Below are 23654 nucleotides of genomic sequence, written 5' to 3'. Positions count from 1 at the left end.
CCTGCCCTCAAACTAGAAGATCAACAACTGGGTTTTGTGTGTTGCTTGGTTCATCTTTAATCAGTTGGAAATCCAAGAAACAATCCACTGTTTCACGATCATCTTTTGAGGCTGAATATCGCACTCTTGTTATTCTTACTTGCGAGATACAGTGGCTAACTTACCTGAGCAGTGTGTTCAAAATAAAAACTGAGACACCTGCAGTTATTTATTGTGACAACCAGTTTGCAAGGTACATTGCCTACAACCCAAGCTTTCATGAGAGAACTAAGCACATAAAAATAGACTGTCACGTTATTCGGGAAAAATTACAATCCCATTTCTAGCAATCAACAAGTGGTAGATGTTTTTACCAAAGCTCTTGAACATGGAATGTTTACAACAGCAGTCTCCAAGCTCGATTTGATGGATATATATCACAAAGCTTGTGGGACTATTAAATTATTAAATAGAATAATTGTAATATAAACAGTTTGCCTTTTTCTGTTTTTTTTTTTGTTTCCCTTTTCACCATGTGTTTCCCTTTTCCATCATGTATATAAAGCACACCCAGTAATTAATAGCATTAGGTAGTTTTTCTGCCTTTTATTTTTTCCTCTGTTTCTTTCTCTCGTTCTTTTCTCAGCGGCACCGCACCGCTCAAACCCCTGTGATAACATCTTTGCCAACATTCACCATGTACACCATATCACAAGTTCATACTTTCTTTTTTATTGATAATAGTTTTTAAAAATACTTTTATTGATTCAAGTCATGCATTATGATAGTTTCTCCTCTCATACTAAACACGCATATTAGGTTCAATGCATCCCAATTAAGAGTAGATTAATCAATACACTTTTCTGCTAATTATTAGTGAAGTCTCATTATATCGATATCTGTACTACAAAGTATATATATGTATTCAAGTTCACATCAAAACTCAAATTCAAAAATAATAATAATAATAATAAAATACTAATTAATATATTTAATTTATAAATTCAATAAATACTATTCAAGTTCTCTTTAAAATGAACAGTAAATTGAATTAACAATAAGACCAAAATTTGGATAAAAAATAACTTATTATTTTTTAATTTAACAAGAAATAATAAAAACTGTAATTTAAGTTTGATGGCTATAAAAATGTGAATAGAAGAAAAAGGAAAGTGTACATTGTAAGAAAAAGTTAACTTTATTTATTTATTTTGTTAGGCCGAATTATATCACTTTTCACCTTATTCAAGCATATTTATGTGAGGTGGAAAACAAGTTTTACCAACCCTTCGTTTGACCATAGCCTCTTGTTTTCTACACCATATAGCTTCAATGTCTTCTCTAGTAGCATCTGTAGCAACAACTGCAGCTTCAACAACTACTGCAGTTGCAATAGCCACAGTTAAAACAAGTTTTCTGCTCTGCACTTGCTTCAATCAATGTTCTGTTTGGAGCTGTAATTGTAGGATACTTTTTCTGCTTAGAAATCATATTTCCACATGTTCAACTATATTTTTTCTCGATCTGTGTACGTCTGATTGATTTATAGGTATATTGTAAAGTATATCCAAGTAATGTATTGCTTCCTTATGAAGGTGAAGATAGTGTAAAGTGGAGCTTTATTAACTACTAAAAGTGGTCAGTTATGTGATAAACATACTTACATCCTTGATATTTGATTGTCCTTATATATTAATAAGATGACTAATTATGTGTCTTTTTTAACTTCTATGGTGGCATATCAAATTATTATTTTTTTTAATGAATATGGAAGCAAACTTAAAACGTTAGATGAAAGGTCAAGACAAGATTCAAATGAGTGCTACAAATTTCGAACTTCCTCAAGTAAAATCAAGCAAAGAATTGCTTAGGAAAATGCAAATCAAACATGAAAAAATGACAAGCAAAGAATGTACCATTGCACCTAATATTGTTGCCCAAAGACAAGTGAACTTGCTTAATCTCAAGGCAAGTCACAAAACAAATTTTGACACGAGGCTTAATTCAACAAAACAAAATGTTGTAGTTGCAAGTACTGTTCAACATAAAATTCAAAGTCAAAACAAACTCCGATTGGAAGAATTGACATCTAAGAGCATCGAACATAGACAACTCCAAGAATCAAATAGGAAATTCATGAAAAAGGCAGCAATTGCAAGTGATAAGTCAAAGGACAGGCTACAAGCACTTGAAAGAGCGTTGACTCAACTTAGTAATTTTAATGCCGATGAACAACTCAAGCAACAAAAGGGAGTCTCACAAGAGGAGAATTCTAAGAAAAGACAATTCCCTATGAAATCAGTACAAGCTGAAGTTGATAGTTCAAAGGTAAAAGGTCAACTTAGGAAAGAGAACAAGAATGATGGATGACAACTCAAAATCAAAGGAAGGAGTAGTGATTGAAGATGTTGAATCAATGACAAAACAACAAGATGCTCCTAGTAAGACAAACAAAATTTTGTCCATCAATGTCAATAGATCAATTTCTTAAAGAAAATGGAAACAATGAAGATGAGGAAGAAAATGCAAAATGGAAGTGAAGATGAAGAACAATATGTTAGAGAAGAAAATGCATACCAAGATGAAGATGTTGAAGTGAATATGATAGAAGGTAAATGTTTTATTATTAAAAATTGACAACATTTTGTTTTTCATATTTATGTCTTCTTTTTAATATTTTATTTAATAAGTTCAATGTTAAAATAGGAACAAGTAAGAAAAAAAACGCGAGGACCAACTCAATGTTTAGCAATACATGGAAGATCTACTCAAGAGCGTCCAGAAGTTATCTTAGACATTGATGGATAACCAATTGGTCTCACTGACAAGATTGTAACTGACTTAAGTTATTTCCTTGGCACGATAGCTAGGAATTCTACCTTTTGTCCATTGATTTACAAAAATTTCAAAGTTTTGCTCAATGATAAGGATAACAAGGCTCGTATATGGACATGTGTTATGGTATGAAAAATAAATTTATATTAATTTAATAATCAAATATTTATGAAAATACAATCATTCTAATGTTCTTTTTATAGGAAAAGTTCATCATTAGTGATAAAGGAGAGAAAGCGATATTTACTTGCATAAATGATGCATGGAGACACTACAAGAGTTTTATCAAGAAAATACACTTTTTAAAGTACTCCACATTGAAGGATCGCCTCAAACATCGTTCATTATTCATTTTTGAAGATCATTTCAAACAATTGTTGAAATATTGGAACACTAGCACAATCAAGGTTAGATAATTTAATGTCTTGTTACTTTAAAATTGCATTATTATCTACATTCATTGTTACTTTTATCTTTTTACAATGTAGAGCATTGGTGAGAAAAATGTAGCAAATAAGGCACAACAAAAGTACATTCATCGCATGGAACCAACCAATTTTGTTAGAATTCATCTTGAATTAGTTAGATACTTGTAATTATGTTTCAATATTTTAAATCCAATACAAAAACATCCTGTTAATTTTTTGTTATTGTTTTTTAATACGTAATTGTTGTAGCGTGCCAAGAAAAAGGTAAGAGAAAAAGTTACCCAAAGTGAAATGTTTATTACAACTCGTCAATGTCGAGTAGGCCGAATCGAAAAAGAAATGGATGAAGAAACATATAATATCATTGTAAGTTTACAAATATTTATGAAGTACATATAAATATATTCTTTTTAATAATTAAAATTCATTCTCTTTTATTGGACTAAGCTTTAAGGTTCTATTGAAAACTCAAGTGAATATGTGGAACAAGTATTTCGATCAATATTTGGAAAAGAGAAACCTGGGAGGGTACGGTTTTATGGAAAGACTATGACACCATCAACATTTAAAACAAATGAAAAAAATTGTTGCTATAAGAAATGAACATGCAAATGAAGTGAGTGGCATGGTGAAGAAAATTGAAGTTCTAGAGGAAATAGTAAAATTTGTGGTAAAGCAACAAAATCCAAATTTAGAAGAGGAAGACATAAATAATGATGACACGTGTTTTAACTAAAGAAAGTAGTGGAGTGGGGCTACATTCATCTGCATCCACCCATGATCCTCATTATGAGCTGGTATATATAATTGACAATTGTTTAGTGGACTTTGAGAAATGTTTTCTAGTTACACATGAAATTGCTTTGATTTGTAATGTTGGAGGAGTACATTTAGAAGTTGCTGTTTTATCCTTAAGTTTCATTTTTTTTGTTTGCTTGGATCATGGAGATATAAACACATACATAATCATATTGGAATTTCAATCATGTTAATAAGTTTAGTGATATGGATTGGAATATGTGGTACTCTTGATTTTGTGTTGTAAACAGATACATGCAATTGTTTAGTGTTACATCATTAATGAATTGGTTATTGATTAAGACATGTTATTGATTATTTATACAATTATATTTTGGTAGTTATTATATTTATTTTGTTTGAATTAGATTTAATTAGTATATATTTATGTATTTTTTGAAGCTTGAAGGTAATGAAGACTACGAAGACAATCTTGAAGAAGAATGGACTTATTGATATGTAGTAAAAAAACAATACATTATGTTTTTTAACTAAGTTTGTAGTTTTAACTTTGAAGACGTGATCGTTACCATTATAATTTAAGACAAATTTTTTGATTATGTAGTTGGAACACATATATTGAAATATGTTAGATTTCTTATTGAGTCACTTCTATTTCAATACAGATTATCCTTCAATATTTATTCTTTCTATCATTAACTTTTGTATGAGTAATTCTTCTAAAATTAAAGAAAATTATTTTTGTTTTTGTTAATACTTTAAGCAACGCTTTTAAAATTGTGACTGTTATCAAAATTTTAGGCAACTGTTTTAAAATTGTTGTCTTTATAAAAACGGTGGACTATTACAAACGGCCACGCTCATTTAGACCACGACAAAAAAACCGTTGCCAAAACTTTAGGCCACGGTTTTAATGCTTTAGACAACGGTTTTATGCTATTTCCTAAAGTAATAATTGTTGTAGTTACCTTTCTCCCATTTAAGGTACAATTCACATTAATTTGGTATTTTGTCAGAGCAAGTATAGTGTACTAGTTAGGTTCAACCTACAATAATAGTTTCCTATACATATAGTGAAGTGGGAATTTGGATGGTTAAAACTTGAAACGATGGATTTGGATGAGGAGGCAGTGAGGGAAATTGAATTGTTCAATTGAGAAGGGAAGGGAAGAAAAAGTTGAAAAACAAAAGAGGGTATTCTGACTTGAATAGCTTTTAATATGCAATACATGCAATCCTATTATTCACAACAATTCATATTATATCATACTGTTTATTTTATATGACCAACCTGATTTTAACCATTTTCCTTAGCTTATTCTCTTGTTTGTGACCAAACTTTGAGTCCATAAATCCTTAAACAATTGCTCCTATAAGTTATTTAACAAAAGAGTTTATTTAAACAAAACTTATATAAACATTTTTAGATTGGGAAAAAACTAGCAGAAGATAAACCAATATAACCTTTTGCAAATCTTCCATCTCACCCTCTTTATATGAAAGAGACTCCAACTCTTCTCCACGTCTTTTTTTCTGGAGTTGAGCTCTCTTGTGAAAGCATTAGCTTCTTCATGTTTTGAGCTTAATTGATTTGATTTTTCCTTCAGTTCCTTTTAATAGTGGCTAATCTTGGCTTTCAGTTGTTTCAATTTTGTCTCAGCACTCCCAACTGCTACCTATGCATCCTTAGTTGATCCTCTACGCACTTCTCCTCATTACCACTGCTCTTGCCAGCTAAAACACCCTGTCAAAATTTGAGCAATAGGATAAAATAAACAGTAAGAGAAATCCCACTTATAGACATCATAGAGTCAGACAACTTTAAACATGTTTACCTAGTATTATTTTTCATGCTCCTCTAGACTCTTTGTAAGCTCGTCAGCTGTATTTTTCATATTTGATGCCTTCTCTTCTACAGATTGCTTTAACTCTTCAATGTTTTAACAATCTTAAAACACAAAGGTTAAAAAACCAAATATTAGCTTCAAAAAAAAGAAATATCTCAAAACACTTGTACCAAAGAATTAACTACATAATCTTTGTTAGAATTAATGGCCTAAACAAGAGGATAGGTGAATTGTTTGACAAAAGATTTTCGCAAAGATTGGCTAAGAATGAAGTTTTATCAACAATAATAGAAGGAGCAAACAAGAAAGCTAAACAATCAAAACAATTAAAACTGTTTGCAGAAAAACAATCGATTATAATTTCGTTTTAATTGGTTGTTTATAGCAGCTGAAACTAAAATCAAATCAAACAGTTTATAATGAGTAAGAGGGAGAGAGAGAGAGTGAGAGAGAGAGAGAGAAATTACACAATCAATTTATACTGGTTCACTCAACCTCTGAGCTACATCCAATCCCTTGAACAACCATTGGGTATTCCACTAGTAATCAATCACAGATTACAAACACACAACACCACAAAGAGTTGATATTGACCACACAAGAACACTCACCCTCTTTGCCTTTCACACAGCCACAATCAGAACACCCTCTGACCTTACAAGTTTACACACTTTACAAAGTAAAGAAAAGAAACAATTACAAGAATCAATAAGGAACAGATTACACCTGTTATTCCAGGAATCACAGAGCTCTTAAGATCAGTTCTTGAACCAATGCACAACCTTTAAGCAATCTTGTAAAACTTTTGAATTAGATATCTTCTAAAAACTGTATTTAATCTCACTTATTCTTCTTCTTATTTTTTAATAAAAAGAAATCATATTTATAGCTCTTAAAACTAGCCGTTTCAGTCAGTTAACCATGAGGTAAAACAGTTTTAATTCAACTGAAAACAGACATAACAGTTTTTGAAAAGTTGTTAAGAAATGTGACAATCAACCGGTTGAAATGTCGTTTTACCCGGTTGAATTGGTGTGACAGTTAGTCAACCAAGTCAAAAAACAGTTTTGAAAACTTTCAAACAAGCTAAGTGTAAAACAACCGATTATATCGTGAAGAGTAGTTATTGCAGAGAGAAAAATAATTAAGCAGTAATTAAAGCATTGTTGACCACAAACGTCACTGGGTTTGAACAGAAAATCAAATCAAGGCACATTGAATTAAAACTGATTTGACCAATGCTAACAAAGTTGAAACAATCGGTTCAATTTCTGTAATGGTTGAAAAGGCTAAATTCTTTAAACAGACATTGAACATACAAGGATTCAGGTTTAAGGCATATAGTTTTGTATAGTAACAAAAAGAATACACCACAAAATAATCCAGAACCTTAAGAGAAATATAGAATTGAATTTAAAAATGAATGTTCAAGTACAGGAATAACAAAGAGTTATTCTTCAAGACTTGTAATACACATATGAAGCAGTATACAATTTCAGAACAAGGCATTGTCTTGATTATTTGCATCCATGAGATCCTGATCCTACAGATACTTTATGTGGAGGCAAAATTCCACAAAAGAAAGCTTGTCAAATCACAAGATTTGATCCCTTAAAGAACTTGGGACCTTTTATGGTAGATTTATTTTTAGGACGATCAAAATTTCTTGGAATCCATTTAAAGATACCTTTAGGAACAAGAGATTTATGAATCCTGCAAAATCTAACAGAATGACCTCTCTTCATACAGTAAAAGCATGTAGCAACCGGTTGTTTCGTTCTTTTAATCAGTTGATTTTCTGGTATTAATGAAAAAGGCTTTGAAATCCCATTCTTTTTGCTCCGTGGATAAAATCCTAATCCTGCTTTTCCAAAGACACAATTTTGATATGCAAGAACATTCTCAAAATTGGTTTTTCCAGTTGTAAGCCTATCCACAGTTTTCAAAAGGTAGTGAATCTTCTTTTCAAGATTTTCACAGTTTTCACAAAAATTTGAGTCACACATGCAAGCTGAATTTTTGTAAATCAAATCCAAATTTTCAAAATCAACTTTAGACTTTTCCAACTCTTCTTCCAGTTTTTTGACTCTGTTTTCAAGCCAGTTGTTCATCCCTTTCAACCGGTTATTTGAGAGAGCCAATCTATTAGCTTCCTCATGTGTTTCATTAAATGCTTCAAGTAGTTGGTAATAATTGTTACCTTTGACTGAAGAAGATGAGCTCATACTACTTGATGTTGATGCCTTTAAGTATAGGTTTGCTTCTGCATCATCTGAAGAGCTAGAGGAGGATACCTCATTTTCATCCCAAGCTATGTATGCTTTCTTGGTTTTTCCTTTCCTTTCTCCTTTGAAATCAGCTTTCTCCTTGCTCTCATTGTTAGGACATTCATCTTTGATGTGTCTCTGTTCACCACAGCCATAACAAGTATATTTGTTAGGACTAAAGTCATTCAGCTTCTTAGACAAGAGGGGAGGTGAATTGTTTGACAAAAGATTTTCGCAAAGATTGGCTAAGAATGAAGTTTTATCAACAATCACAGAAGGAGCAATCAAGGAAGCCAAACAATCAAAGCAATTAAATATGTTTGCAGAAACACAATCGGTTATAATTTCGTTTTAACCAGTTGTTTAGAGCAGCAAAAACTAAAATAAAATAAAACATTTTATAATGAGTAAGAGAGAGAGAGAGAGATTACACAATCAATTTATACTAGTTCACTCAAACTCTGAGCTACATCCAGTCAGAACAACCATTGGGTATTTCACTAGTAATCAATCACAGATTACAAACACACAACACCACAAAGAAGTGATCTTGACCACACAAGAACACTCACCCTCTTTGCATTTCACTCAGCCACAATCAGAACACCCTCTGAACTTATACACTTTACAAAGTAAAGAAAAGAAAAGAAATTACAAGAATCAATAAGGAACAAATTACACCTGGTATTTCAGGAATCATAGAGCTCCTAAGATTAGTTCTTGAACCAATGCACAACCTTTAAGCAATCTTGCAAAACTTTTGAATTAGATCTCTTCCCAAAAAAGTATTCAATCTCACTTATTCTTCTTCTTATTTTTTTAATAAAGATATATCGTATTTATAGCTCTTAAAACTAGCCGTTTTAGGCACTTAACCATGAGCCAAAACAGTTTTAATTCAACTGAAAACAAACTTACCAATTTTTTGAAAAGTTGTTAAGAAATGTGACAATCAATTGGTTCAAATGTCATTTTAACCGGATGAATTGGTTTGACAGTTAGTCAACCAAGTCAAAAAAAGTTTTGAAAACTTTCAAACAAGCTAAGTGTAAAACAACTGATTATATCGTCAATTCAACCGGTTCTTTTTCTCTTTGCTTAGAAAAACAATTTTCGCTTTGAAAACAAATTGGTTCAGCTTGTGCATAGGATTAAGAATGATCTTTACAAGAATTCTAAACCCGCTAGAACTAAGCTTCCATCAAAGCAGCAGAGCATCAAGTCTTCATCACAGATTTGGATCATCAAATCTTCCATGTTCTACAATCAAATTGAGCAATCAATGAATTGATTCTAGTCCTTATTCTGATTTCTTGGGGACAATTGGCAACTTAGGACGGTCACCTAGCACATTCTAGATGTCTTAACTACAATCTCTGACATATATTGGCGTGGTTGAGTCTTTAGAAGACTCCATAAAGAGTGTCCATCAAACATAATGAGAATCTTAATGGCATGCACATGTTATCTTAATGGCATGCACATGTTACTCATTTGGAATCTTAATATCAAATGAAAATGTAAAAATATTAGATTGTCAGAGTATCATTCTCTGCCAACAAATTTTCCAAATTGTAGTATGAACAAGTGACCCACACTTCAATTATTTGTGGGCTCGTGAATGATATTGCTATGAGTATAAGGTACATTAGACAAATAAAGGAGTCCAAATCATTGATGTATATATTTTGTCTGCATTTCAAATTTACTTTTCAACATACACTATAAACCATGCAAAAAAAAACATGTGTTTTCTAAGAAAATAGTGGAGACCATCAAAAGGTGTGGTATATTACATTAAATTTATAAAATTTTTAAGATAAAATTCTTAATTTCTAATTTCTTTCTTTAATTATCAACAGTTTCGTATCAACCTTATTTTCAAATTAAGGATGATAAGAATTTTCAATGAATAGATTATAACTTATATCACGTTTGGGGATTTGTGGTTTGATACGTAGTGTGCTATGTTGTTTTTATTTTCGGTTTTGTATACGAGTTGGTCAATCATGAACATGAAGTGGTCCCTTTAATTTAATTAATTTTTTTGATAATTTTTTTTATATTACATTAATTTTTATTAAGTTTAATGACTCATGGTTCACTTGGTAAAATTAAAATAAACATAAATATAGAATTAAAATTAATGAAAAATGGGAAAAAATATTTACAGTGAACTAGTGGAGATCAATAAAAAGTTTAGATATATTACAATATTACATTAAATTTAAAGATATTCATAAATAAAATTCTTAAATACTAATTTATTCGTTAATTGTCATAACATCATTTTCATCATAACCTGAAATAATTTTTTAATATTTTTCATGACTAATGGTTCGTAGGATTGAAAAAGATATAAAATATAAAATTAAGTAAAAAAATACAAAATAATATTTAGAACGGTGAAAATAGTCGAAACCAATAAGAGGTGTAAATATAAAAGTTTTCTTCCTCAAAATAAATATACTTTTATAGTTAATGTCATAGAAATATGGAAACTGTGAGAATTTGATAGTTGTTTAAATTTATTATAGCTTGATTTTAAAAAGTTTGAACTTTTAAAAAGTGTTTAAGTACTTTATTTAAATTATGAAAGTTGAGATAAATATTTAAATTCGAAATTACTAATTTTAATAATTTCAAATTGTTATAAATATTTTATTGAAATTTTAAATTTATTAAAGGTTTATTAATATTTATTAGTTTAAATGAATTATTAATTTCAAATTTGCTAATTTATTTAAAAATTGTAAATTCTTTTGAATTTTATACTTTAAAGAAATATTAGAAATTTTTCTTTTGAAATTATATAGCTAAATGAAAATTTAATAACTTAATTATTTAAAAGCTGCTATAAATTCCCTTTTAAAATTTTACAAAGATTTTTATTGAAAATGTGAGCAATTAGCATTTAATAATTTAAAAAGTTGTTGTAAAATTCTTAAACTTCTTTGGATACTTTTCTTCCACAATTCTAAACCTTTACGTCACTATCTTTTCTAAATAACTTTGGTTTCAAAAAAAAATATATATATATATATATATATTAATTAGATAAATGATTAAATAAGTGGCGGTCACAAGTTGCATACTTTTTTTCACAATTCTAAATTTTTAGGTCACTACCTTTGCTAAGTAACTTTGTTTTCCTATAAATGTAAGAGGTATATATATATATATATATATATATATATATATATATATATATATATATATATATATATATTAGATAAGTGATTAAATAATTTGTGGTTACAGTTTGCATCTGTGGCACATTCTGAATAAATGATTAAATAATTGGTGGTCACAATTTGCATAATATTCTGTGGCACGATTCTTTACGTCCACTACCTTTGCCAAATAACTTTGGTTTCTTATAAATGTAAGAGGTTGGGTTTTTTGTTGTTCAATATTTGAAAGCTAAGAGATACACCTCCTTTTCACCAAAAAGTCACTTACATTATATGCAACAAACCATGTCTAACAGAAGCTTATCACTTCCAACTTCCGTTAATGGTGTAAAACCTTCCTTCACTCGACTCACTGCAAATTTTCATCCTTCCGATCGGGGCGATTGCTTCCTTTCCTACATTCCTACTTCCACTGTATGTCATTTTGCATTTTCAATCTCTATATTTGCATGGATTTAACATTTGTCTAACACTGACTGAAATATGACGTTTTGTTTATTGAGTTTTTTTCTTTTTCTTTTCTGATAATAAATAAAATTAAATTAAAAAAAGAATATTTAAGAGTGTTTGAACTAATATAAGTAAATTCAGAAGTGTTTAGGTTGCCAAATTTCTGCATAATTTCATGCATAATTTTCTGCATAATTATGTCGCAGAAAGCCGTTGACATCACATGGTACCTGGCTGCAGACTTCATGCATTTAATTTATAGATGATTAAAGTTATAAATAATTAAAATATTAATATTTATTAGTATGTAGAGTTGAGTATGAATGTGAAAAAATCATTTTTGTAATCTATACTAAAGCTTATGGAATTTGTATGATTGAATTCAGCACAAAAGACATAATACTGCCCAATTAGAATGTTGGTATTGACTCATCCACCAACCTCTTTCACACTAATAAGCAACCGGCCTCCAACATGCATAGAACCTCATTCCATTTCAATAGCCCCCAAAACTGCCTTAATCTGGTTAAATCTACACACTCACTCCCCTACCTCCAAAACTTCTAGAAAACGTGATCCCCTCCCCTCCCCGGCACTACTTCCTCTACAAAACATCTTATCAAAATACACCAGAAAAAAAGAACCTTTTTATACCATTTTATGCCTTGGCCAAAACCAATTCTGCACCATTCCAATTCTTCACTAGACCTTTTCAGCTCCAGCCCCTACCTCTGAGAATTCAGCTCCACTAAGCTGCAGGTATAACATCTCCAATTCTCACCACTGCCATATACAACTTCCATAACGGTGTCCTCAAAACTCAAAAATGCATAGAACTCCACCCAATTCTGCGTCACCACCCATACTCCAACGCCACGGTCCTACATTCCTTGGCCACAAAACAGTTCTGCATCCTTCAAAAACCCCTGAAAACTCTGCTCCACTAAACTGATGTTAAGACAACAACTGTAACTCACCACCGCCTCATTCTACGTCCATAGTGGCTTCCTCAAAAGCCAATATAAGCATCCAAGAGACCTCCTCACAATTCTGCTACTCATATTTGCAGAGAACTCCACCCGAGTTCTGCACCACCCCCAATTATAGAGATTTGCAACTGCCTTTCCACCCCACAGCCATGCTCAAGTAGGGGTTACCCAATCCACTTACCTATAGCTTTTAATGCAAAGGACAGGATTCAAGTGCCATTCCGAGAACGAGAAACTGAAGATTCGAACTCTGTGTTTCATCCATAACCACGATCTTAGTTGAGTCATATGGAATACTTCTTCTGCATCAGTTATCCCTTGCTTAAACATAACCTCATTCCTCTATTTCCATATACCCTTACTATTACCACCCACATACCTTTCCATACTAGGTTTTGCTTACAGCTCATATGAATCAAGTGAAAGTTCTCAAAGTGGACTTTTAGATCCTTATGTTCAGCACCCAAGATACCAATCCATCTAAAGCATTGAGACCACACTCTTTGCGCAAAGCCACATTCTAAGAACAGATGATGAGAAGTCTCCTCTAACGCTATGCACATCTCACTAGAAGAAGAGCTAGCAATCACCCTTCTCCTGATTAGGTTGCATCGAGTTGGCATTTTGTCCATTAGAATCCTCCAAGCAGTTGTTAGAGCATTGGGAAATCCTTTAACTTGCCACAACTAATTGAAGATACCACAAGGATGACCCAAGCCATGATTAGCTAGGTACTCATAAGCTGACCTCACAGAGAACTCTCATGTGGTATCCCCTCCCCACATTTGCATATCCTCTATGTCCCTGCTAGGTACATTTGCATATTATGATATCTTTAATCCCCAACCCACCTTCATCCGTCCGTTTGCAAACATTCTCCCATCTTACCTAGGATATAAATCTTTTATCTCTTCTCCACGCCTAAAGAAAACTTCTTTGGATACTAATAATTCTGTTATACACCGATGTCGGTGCTTTAAAGAAGGACAAGTAAAAGAGGGGTAAGGCGGTTAACATCAATTTGATTAAGCAAATCCTTCCCGCTAGCGACAGGAATCTCCCTTTCCAAGCACTCAACTTGTCACATAACTTACTCAGAATAGGCTCCCAAAATTGCTTCTTTCTTGGGTTTCCTCCTACTATGACTCCCAGGTATTTAAAAGGTACCCTCATCAGAGAGCAATTCAAAGATTTTGAGTAGAGATCAAGGTCGTTCCTTTCAACATTAATACCAGCCAACTTTGATTTATGAAAGTTGATTTTAAGCCCAGAAGAAATCTCAAAACACCTTAAGATTGCTTTTAAAGAGATAACGCTTTTATAGGAGTCTTCACAAAGAAACAAGACGTCGTCAGTGAATTACAACACAAAGATTTCAACCTCATTCCTCCCTACCTTCACACCTATGAGGAGGTTCATCCTAAGAGCCTGTCTAACCAGCCCGACCAAGCCTTCAACAATAATGAGGAACAAAAATGGGACTAAGGGATCTCCCTGCCTTAACCCTCTAATTGGTCTAAATTTCTTCGTAGTACTACCATTAACCATAACAGACACCGACCCGGACTCCAAACATCCTTTGACCTAGAGGATCCAATTGCTATGGAAACCCAGCCTAGATAATACATGAAAAAGAAAATCCCACCTAACCGAGTCATACGTCTTCTCGTAGTCCACCTTCAAGCACAACCCACTCCTCCCATGCCTCAACTCCTCAACAACCTCATTAGCCACAAGGACACTATCTAACATACCTTTGTCCTTCAGGAAAGGCGATTGACTATCATAAATGACCGTCGATAGAACACACTTAATACGACATGACAACACCTTGGATATGATTTTATAAATAGCACCCACAAGGGAGATAGGCCTGTACTGGTCAAGATGTGTGGGATCTCTCACTTTGGGTACAAGTGCTATAAATGATGCATTACAGCCCTTCGGAATGCGCCCCGTAACCTGAAAAGATTGCACGACATCCACTATGTCTTGTTTAAGAGTAGACCAATTATCCTTGATGAAGTTGAAATTGAACCCATCCGAACTAGGGCTTTTCGTAGCTTCACATTGCCATATCGCTTCTTTAATTTATTCCTCTATGAACTTCGTAATCATACTTGAAATAGCCTCCGAGGATAGAGCCTTAAACTCTACAACTCCAAGTTTGACCCCGAAATCATGCGTCACCTGGAATCTACCTTCAAACAACTTTTTGGCTTCCCTACGAACAACATCAGGTTCCTCACTCCATTGATTTCCTACCACTACTCCTTAAACCTCATTTTTGAGTCTTCTCCATCTAAGTAAAGAGTGGTAATATCTTGAATTTGTATCCCCATGCTTTAACCACTTTGCTCTAGCTTTTTATCTACACAGAGACTCAAGCTTGTTATCAATTCATCTCAATTGGCTAATGAAGTCCATTTCTTTTCAACTTAGTGTCTTCATCAGTAGAGTTGTTCTCATCTTGTATCTCTAGTGCCTCAATTTCCTTCACAATCCTATTCTTGTTTATGTCCATGCATCCAAACACATCACGATTCCACACTTTAAGGTCTTCCTTCAGGAGTTTTAGTTTGTCTTTGAGTCTGGAGACATTGTTTCCTTGAACAACATATGAACTCCATTTCTCCTGGACCAACTCTTTGAACCCAGGCTCCTTCAACCAAGCATCAATAGTTCTGAAAGGCTTTGGACCCCAATCTTTAACCAAAGACTTCACCACTATGGCACAGTGGTCCGACACCACTCTTGGTTGGACATACTGCTTACACAAGGGTCACTTTTGGAGCCACTCCTCTGAAACAAGCACTCGATCTAGTCTGCTCTTTGCTGAGCCATTTGTTTTGAACGAAGTGTACTTCTTGCCGACAATAGGTATCTCCACCAAAAAATTTCTAACAATGAAGTTGTTGGAACCTAAGATTTCCTTCCTTTGACCCCTCGTACTAGTCCCTTTCCTCTCATCTTCATTTCTAACAGCATTAAAGTCACCACAAAAACACCAATCCAGGTTTTGACGTGCACTTTTTATGATTGACAGATCCTCCCATAAAGCAACCTTGTCATTTAAGTTGCAGGTTGCATAAACATTGATCACAACACAGTTGATCTTAGACAAAAATATGTTGGCCGAATACTGCTATGAACCCCCTTCCTACCAAATGACTATCGTAGTAGAAAACATATTTATGCCACATAGTTAAAGTACTCCCCGCACCACATGCACATTCATTATGAATCCACACAACATTATTGTTCCCCATAGAGAGAAACATCTGGCTTCCAAAAGAACAGAAACTTTAACTTCTTGTAAGCATAACAAATTTGCACCCTCCTTGACAATACTTTATCTAATATGATTATACCCCCAACCCTTTAATATTGAGACTGACAACCCTCTAATAGCTATTTAAAATTATACGTAAGCCAAAACAATGTGTTGGTTTCCATAGTTAATGATGAAGTTGTTTATTTGAATTTTCGTATTCATTTAGTAGAACTATCAATAAGTTATGATAAGTAATAAACTTCACACCACGAGTATTATAGAACAAATTAAGTATTTCTGAGAGTTATTAAAAAAAATAAAATAATTTCCTGTGCCACAGTTTTGGACCTATTCCATAGACTGAGTCTACTTTTACATCACTACCTTTGCCAAATAACCTTGGTTTCTTATAAATGTAATAGGTTGAGTTGTTTGTTGTTCAACATTTGAAAGCTAAAAGCTACACCTCCTTTTCACCAAAAAGTCACTTACGTTATATGCAACAAACCATGTCTAACGGAAGCTTATCACTTCCAACTTCTACCAATGGTGCAAAACCTCCCTTCACTCGACCCACTGCAAATTTTCCTCCTTCTGTTTGGGGCGATCGCTTCCTTTCCTACGTTCCTACTTCTGCTGTATGTCATTCTGCATTTTTACTTTTTCAATCTCTTTAGCTAAGATGTTACATTTGCATGTATTTAACATTTCTACTTCATGCAGGAAAGTGATAGCCACATTCAACAAGCTAAACTATTAAAAGAGGACGTGAGGAAGACCCTTGTTTCACCTATTGATCATAATAATTTCTCTTTTAAATTGAACTTCATTGATTCAGTCCAACGTTTGGGTGTCTCTTACCATTTTGAGCACGAAATTGACAGCGTTCTAAGTCAAATTTATGACATTTCAACAAAGGACAATAATATCATAGCTCATAGTGATCATCTTTACCAAACGGCTCTACTCTTTAGGTTGCTCAGACAACATGGATACCGCATTTCTTCAAGTATGTGTTCATCTATTTTAACCAATTTCTTTTTCAAAAACAATAACTTTTGTGATGCTATTAAAATTATTGTTTGAGTTTGCTCTTTGGGCTATTCTATTGCATCATCACATCAGGGATGTCTTTGTTTCTTCCCAAAAGTGTAGTCGTGTCAACTATATACAAACAAGTCTAAACAAATTTAAATACTTTGTTCGAGTCAAATCTTGAGCTTTTCTTGCGTAGATGAATAAAAAATGAGTTAATCAAGTTCAAGTTAGTTTAAAATAGATCATGAGGTAGGATGCATGTCTGCAGTTCTTTAAATAAAGAAAAACAAAAATAGAAAAACTTGTAAACTATAATAATTTTGGCTACAAATATAACTATTGAAAAATCGTGGTTTAGAGAAGATAAACTAGTGAAATAAAATAATGAGTTTCTTACCTAAAATAAGAATGAAGTTAAATATGTCACATAAAGACAAAAATAGACTTACTATGTCATTTATTATTACTTTAGTGAGCACTTGGTGACCTTGTATAAATCATTTATTATTACTTTAGTCTGCAATTGGTCACCTTGTATAAATGTGATTTAAAAGCGAAAAATATAATAATCTTAATATATATATATATGATCATGTTTACGTTACATTTTTGTGATGTAACTTTTAAAAATAAAAATAAACTACGTTTAAAAAAATATCATTATAAAAAAATCTGGAAGTAAAACTGTGGTAAGTAAATGTTAGAATTATAGATCCGTATGTAATTATATATGGATTAATCTGTATGTAATGTTCATAAAAATACAAAATATTATTAATATTAGTACTTATTATTTTTTATTTAAATTTTAAATAAGTTACATACGAATTTAACAGTTTTTTTAATTAAATTTTTAATACATTTTACATATAAATATAATCCGTATGTATCATTTTTTATTATTTTTTAATTAAATTTAAAATAAATTACATACTAATTACATCTGCATGTAATAGTTTTTTGTAATTAAATTTTTAAATATCTTACATACGGTTTATATCTGTATGTAACAATTTCTGGTTTTTTAATTAAACTTTTAAATATCTTACATACGGATTAGAATCTGTATGTAAATATTCGTATGTAACGTTCACTTTACATAATTTTTATCCGTATGTAATAATTGGTATGTAATTCCAGATTTTCTTGTCATGTGGGACCTAATATTATAAAAATATAACATTTAATTTGTTTTAATTAAACTTGTTTTAATATAGGAAATTATTTTTAAAACGTGGTTATTTTAATCCACATTTTTTAAATTGTAACATTTTTTTTTGGCAATACTAAACTTGTCCACCAGTATATATATAAGTGTTTTCTAAACATAGACAACACCTTTTGTAAGTGTGTACATATGCACTATCAAAGACCACAACTTATAAACTATTTATATTTAAGTTACTATTTAAGGTGTTGTCTTTAAAAATTAATAAACTACATTAGAATAACCGTTGTCTAAACCAATAAAAATGTGGTATCTTCTCAACTATAGAAATGAAAATACATTTTTATAAATATGACTTATGAATATTATGGATCACGGAGTATGGTATGTTTTACATTTCATCACTTTTTGTTAATACTATTAATATCAATAAATATATTTTTATTATTATTATTATGATTACAATTTTTGTTTGGTATAGATTTTTTTTAAGAAAAAAGCAAAATACAAAAATACATCGGCTTGTGCAGATTTTTCAGTTATCAAAATTTTCTAACCTCTAATAACTATAATTTGACCTAAATAAGCTTTAACTTCTTTTAAATTATACAGCACTTATTATTTGTCAAAACAATTTTCACTTTCAAGGTTGGGTTTATAGGGTGACTCAAACCAACTTATGCAAATAGTTTGATTTTAATTTGTGTAAGTCAATTGTGTGGTAGTATCCCTTATAATAGTTATATAATTGAATATATACCTTGAAATTAACACATGTTTATAAATTAAACAGGTATATTTTGCAAATTCCAAGACCAAACTGGAAAGTTTAAGAAAAGTTTACCTGATGATATTCAAGGAATGTTAAGCTTGTATGAAGCAACAGAACTAAGATGTCATGGAGAATATATGCTTGAAGAAGCACATAAGTTTAGTTTCGAGCAGTTAACAGAGTTTATAACCACCCAAATAAGTTGTTCTCATGCGGCACGAGTACAACATAGCTTAAAACAATCACTCCGCAGAGGTTTGCCTAGGTTGGAGGCAACATATTATATGTCTTACTACGAAGAAGATCCATCTCATGATGAAAAATTGTTAACATTTGCAAAATTAGATTTTAATATGCTGCAGGAGCTACATTTGAAAGAAGTCAGCAGTCTAACCAAGTAATATCTTCCTCACACATATTTACCTTTCGTCGCATAAATCAATGAATATTTAAGATATTTTCTCTTGTCTTTGGAATCTTGGTGTTTTTTTGTGTGATGCAGATGGTGGATTAAGGATTTAAATGTCTCAACCAATTTACCTTTTACATGAGATAGGATCGTAGAATGTTGTTTTTGGATTTTGGGGGTCTACTTTGAGCCACAATATTCTAGATGGATACTAACAAAAGTAACAGCTCTAGCTTCCATCATTGATGACCTTTATGATGCTTATGGAACCATTGAAGAACTTGAGCTTTTCACCAGTGCAATTGAGAGGTTAGGCACATCAAAATTACATATATATTACAAGAAAATTATTAAATAGCAATTAAGTTTAATGATAAAAAATAATTAGTCACTGTATTGACTAAATTAGATATTATTTTAAAGAATAAAAAATTATTGGGATCTAAAAGGGTTTCTATTTTTAATAAAAAATTATAAAATAATTTCTAAATTGGTATCTAAATTAACTACCTAGGTTTTAGCTACTAATATTTTATATTCTAAATTATTTACTATAACACTAATAGAGACTAATTTAGAATATAACGTAGTTAGTAGCTAAAACCTTAGTAGTTAATGGTTAGATACCAATTTAGAAAATATTTTATAACTTTTTATTAATAATAGAAATTACTTTAGATAACTTTTTTAGTTTATAAATTGATCTCTAATTTAGTTAAACAGTAACTAATCCGTCTCTAAAATTTGTTTCTATTTAATGATTTTCTTGTAGTGATAGTAGTATAATATTTAGCATAATTCTTCCCATATATAAAAGATAACTTTCTCAAGATTAGCAGGTGGAATATTGGTTGCTTGGTTGATCTCCCAAAATACATGCAAATATGTTATAAGGCAGTTTTGGATGTTTATGAAGAAATTGATTTAGAGATGAAAAAGCAAGAAAAAGTATATTTAATGAAGTATGCCAAGAAAGAGGTAATATAGTTTTATTAATTTTTTCTTATTCTTTATTCAACTTATACTAAGTTAAATCAAATTTCCTTTCCTATTTTTATTTTATATCTATATTTGCATAAAAGAATATAAACTGGATATCTTTTTTTTCAGCTAATTTAAATTGTATGGAGTATAAAAAATAAATATTATTTTATTTACAATATTAGAGGTCGAAAAACTAATTTTTCATCTAAAATCATCACCAATCCTATTTAATGATCTAACAAGAAATTTGGATTTATTACTACTATGTGCAGTTGCGAAAATATACACATGATACGACAGTTTTAGAATCATAGTCTATGCACATGTCGTCTATAATCGACGACCACACAATCGTAGTTTATTAGACCATTATAGGTGATGTTTATGTACAGAACTGTCACCTATAGTGTATTTAAACCTACAATTGTTCAATTTTGTTCTTACTTTTTTGCCCAAGTTTGATGTCGAGAATTTTTAGAGAGAACAACTTCGGGTTATGGAAACTCAAGATGGTGGACAAAGGTTGGTAAAGGAAAGGAGATTATGGAGGAGCTAAAGAGTTTCAATGGAGACACACAATAACGACGACAAGGAGAACACGAGCAACAATTTCAAACTTGCGAACCCACTCGTTCAACATTGAAAATAGAGAAAAACTCATCAAGAAAGCACAAAAGTAGGAAAAACAACATAAAAACAATAAAGAAGGCACATTACAAGGAATAAGAGCAATGACAACAAAGAGAGGTCATAGAGAAGACAATAGTGGAAGTAGGGGAGAAGAAAGCACGAAGACAAAAAAGCTTGAAGTGGGAAATAAAAAAACATATAGACGACATTTATGACCTAATAATCCTAGTCTATATGACAAGCACAAATATAGGTGACAGTTGCCTAAATAACCCTAGTTTATAGTGGCCATTGTAGGCAACGGTTGGCCACCAAACCGTTGTCTATATGCGTTGTTTTAAATAGACGTTAGTTATAATTAGAACCGTAGTCTATATGTTGATCTTGTTTTCAAAATTTTCACCACATTTTTGTAGATGACGCTTTTGTTTAAATCACTGTTTGTACACGTTGTAAAACTCTCTTTTTGCACTAGTGATTGTGATACAACCCAATTAGACAAGGAGATAACCAACGACACAATAAACACTTCACAATTAAGTTAGTCATCTAAGCATCCAAGACAAGGCCCCACGAAACTTCAGAAGGACCTTTGTAGAAGAAGAACAGGACATAGGCCAGAGCATCAGATGTTTTTTCTTTTGGTCTTTTTAAAAGACAAGTTTATGTAAATAAATTGGGTTCACTTTAAGGGTCCAAATAGAATAGTAAGCTAGAGTAGGGTTCACTTAGCATAAATTGGGGGTGTAATTAGCATAAATTGGATAAGTGAACCCTACTCTAGCTTATTCTTCTATTTGGACCCCCAAAGTGAGCCCATAAACTTGTCTTTTAAAAAGAACAAAAGAAAAAAACATCTGATGCTCTGGCTTATGTCCAGTTCTTCTTTTGTTGAGGTCCTTCTGAAGTTTGGTGCGACCTTGTCTTGGATGCTGAGATGACTGACTTAATTGTGAAGTGTTTGTTGTGTCCTTGGTTATCTCCTTATCTAATTGGGTTGTATCAGATTGTGGAATAGTTTCTCAAGATTATATATTTGTACTTTTTAATGCTAGATGAAAAGACTAGTCCAGGCTCTCATGGCTGAGGCAAGATGGTGTCATACCAACCACATTCCAACAATGGAGGAATACATGGAAGTAAGAGGAATCTCAATTGCTTACCCTTTCTTGATGACCTTATCTTTCCTAGGCATGGAAGATACAACAGAAGAGGTCCTTATGTGGGCAACAAATGGACCAACAATTATTGTAGCTTCTACAACTATAGCTAGAATCATGGATGACATTGTTGGAGATGAGGTATGTTAGACATTAATTAATTTCTATCAATTTAACTAAAAAGAGATTGTGACAGTTTTCTATGGAACTACTGATAAATGCACCTAATTTTACAAAATATGTCAAGTAATATTAGAATTATAATTTTGTTTTAACAATAAACATCTTATTTATCTTATATAAAGAGTTAGCAATTGAAAAAACTTTTAAAAAGTTGAAAGAGGTAGACCATCAATAAATCCTATATGTTCCGTCAAATATTGATTTTGTTTGGATTCATTTTTATTTTTGCTATTTTTGTTTATGAAGTTTGAACAACAGAGAGAACATGTTGTTTCAAGCATTTATTGCTATATGAAGCAACATAAAGTGTCAAGGAAATGTGCCATTGAAGAACTACAAAAGTTAGTAGAGAATGCTTGGAAGGACATAAATGATGCATGCTTTGCTCCTACTCAAGTACCAATGAATTTTCTTATGCGTGCAGTCAACTTTGCACGTGTGATCGACGTGCTTTACAAAGATGAAGATAACTATACAAATGCAGGAGGGATAATGAAAGATCATATTGAATCTTTATTAGTTAAAAAGATTTCCCTATAAGCTATAAGCTTTGGTCTTTTATCAATTATTGTTGATCAACTTTGGTCTTTTATTAATTACATGTTGATTGAATATCACTTTCAAATTGTTCGACAAGTTGGTCTAAGAATAAATATTTGTCAAAAAGAAGACTTCTTTCAATTAATAACTTTTGGAAATAGTATATATCTTGATGGAAGGCGAGTTGCATCCATACAATTCCAAGCAAATTGAACCTAAGGTTGCTTGGTTTGGAGGCAGCAAATTATGTAAATTAATGGAAGAAGTAAAGAAGTGAATCGGTGCTAGTAGTCTCACATAGAAACTTGGAGAGATAAAGAACTACTTCATGGTTCTCTTAGCCTAGGTTCACTTCAATCTAGCAAAGAGAAAGCTCATACAAGAGATACAAGAGAGAAAATGAATATAATTTAGGCAAAAATTTTATTAAGAAGTGAACTTTAAGTCTAAGTCAATCTTATAAAACTCGTTTATGAAGTAATGTTTGTAGCCACTTATATACTATGAATTGTTCTTATATCTAATTGATGTGAGATCTTAAGTACACCTCCCTCACTGAGACCTTTAAACAATGGTTCAAGAATTAATTAAATCAATGGTTTAAAGCTATGGCTGTTACCTTTAAACAATTTATTAAATTTGGGATTCCAAATAACTGTAAATTCAAATATACAAAATGACCTATGTGAAGCTGAATTGGATTAATAGTTACAAATTTTCTTTATATATATATATATATATATTTATT

General features: G+C 31.7%; 1 pseudogene; it reads left to right on the top strand.

The window, feature by feature from the left end:
• The first annotated feature begins 11518 nt into the window (after positions 1-11518).
• On the top strand, positions 11519-22983 carry LOC137829951 ((-)-germacrene D synthase-like; annotated as a pseudogene).
• The last annotated feature ends 671 nt before the right edge of the window (positions 22984-23654 follow it).

Source organism: Phaseolus vulgaris, chromosome 11 (genome assembly GCF_000499845.2).
Source record: "Phaseolus vulgaris cultivar G19833 chromosome 11, P. vulgaris v2.0, whole genome shotgun sequence".
In the NCBI taxonomy this organism is placed as follows: domain Eukaryota; kingdom Viridiplantae; phylum Streptophyta; class Magnoliopsida; order Fabales; family Fabaceae; genus Phaseolus; species Phaseolus vulgaris.
This window is presented reverse-complemented; position numbering and strand designations above follow the sequence as displayed.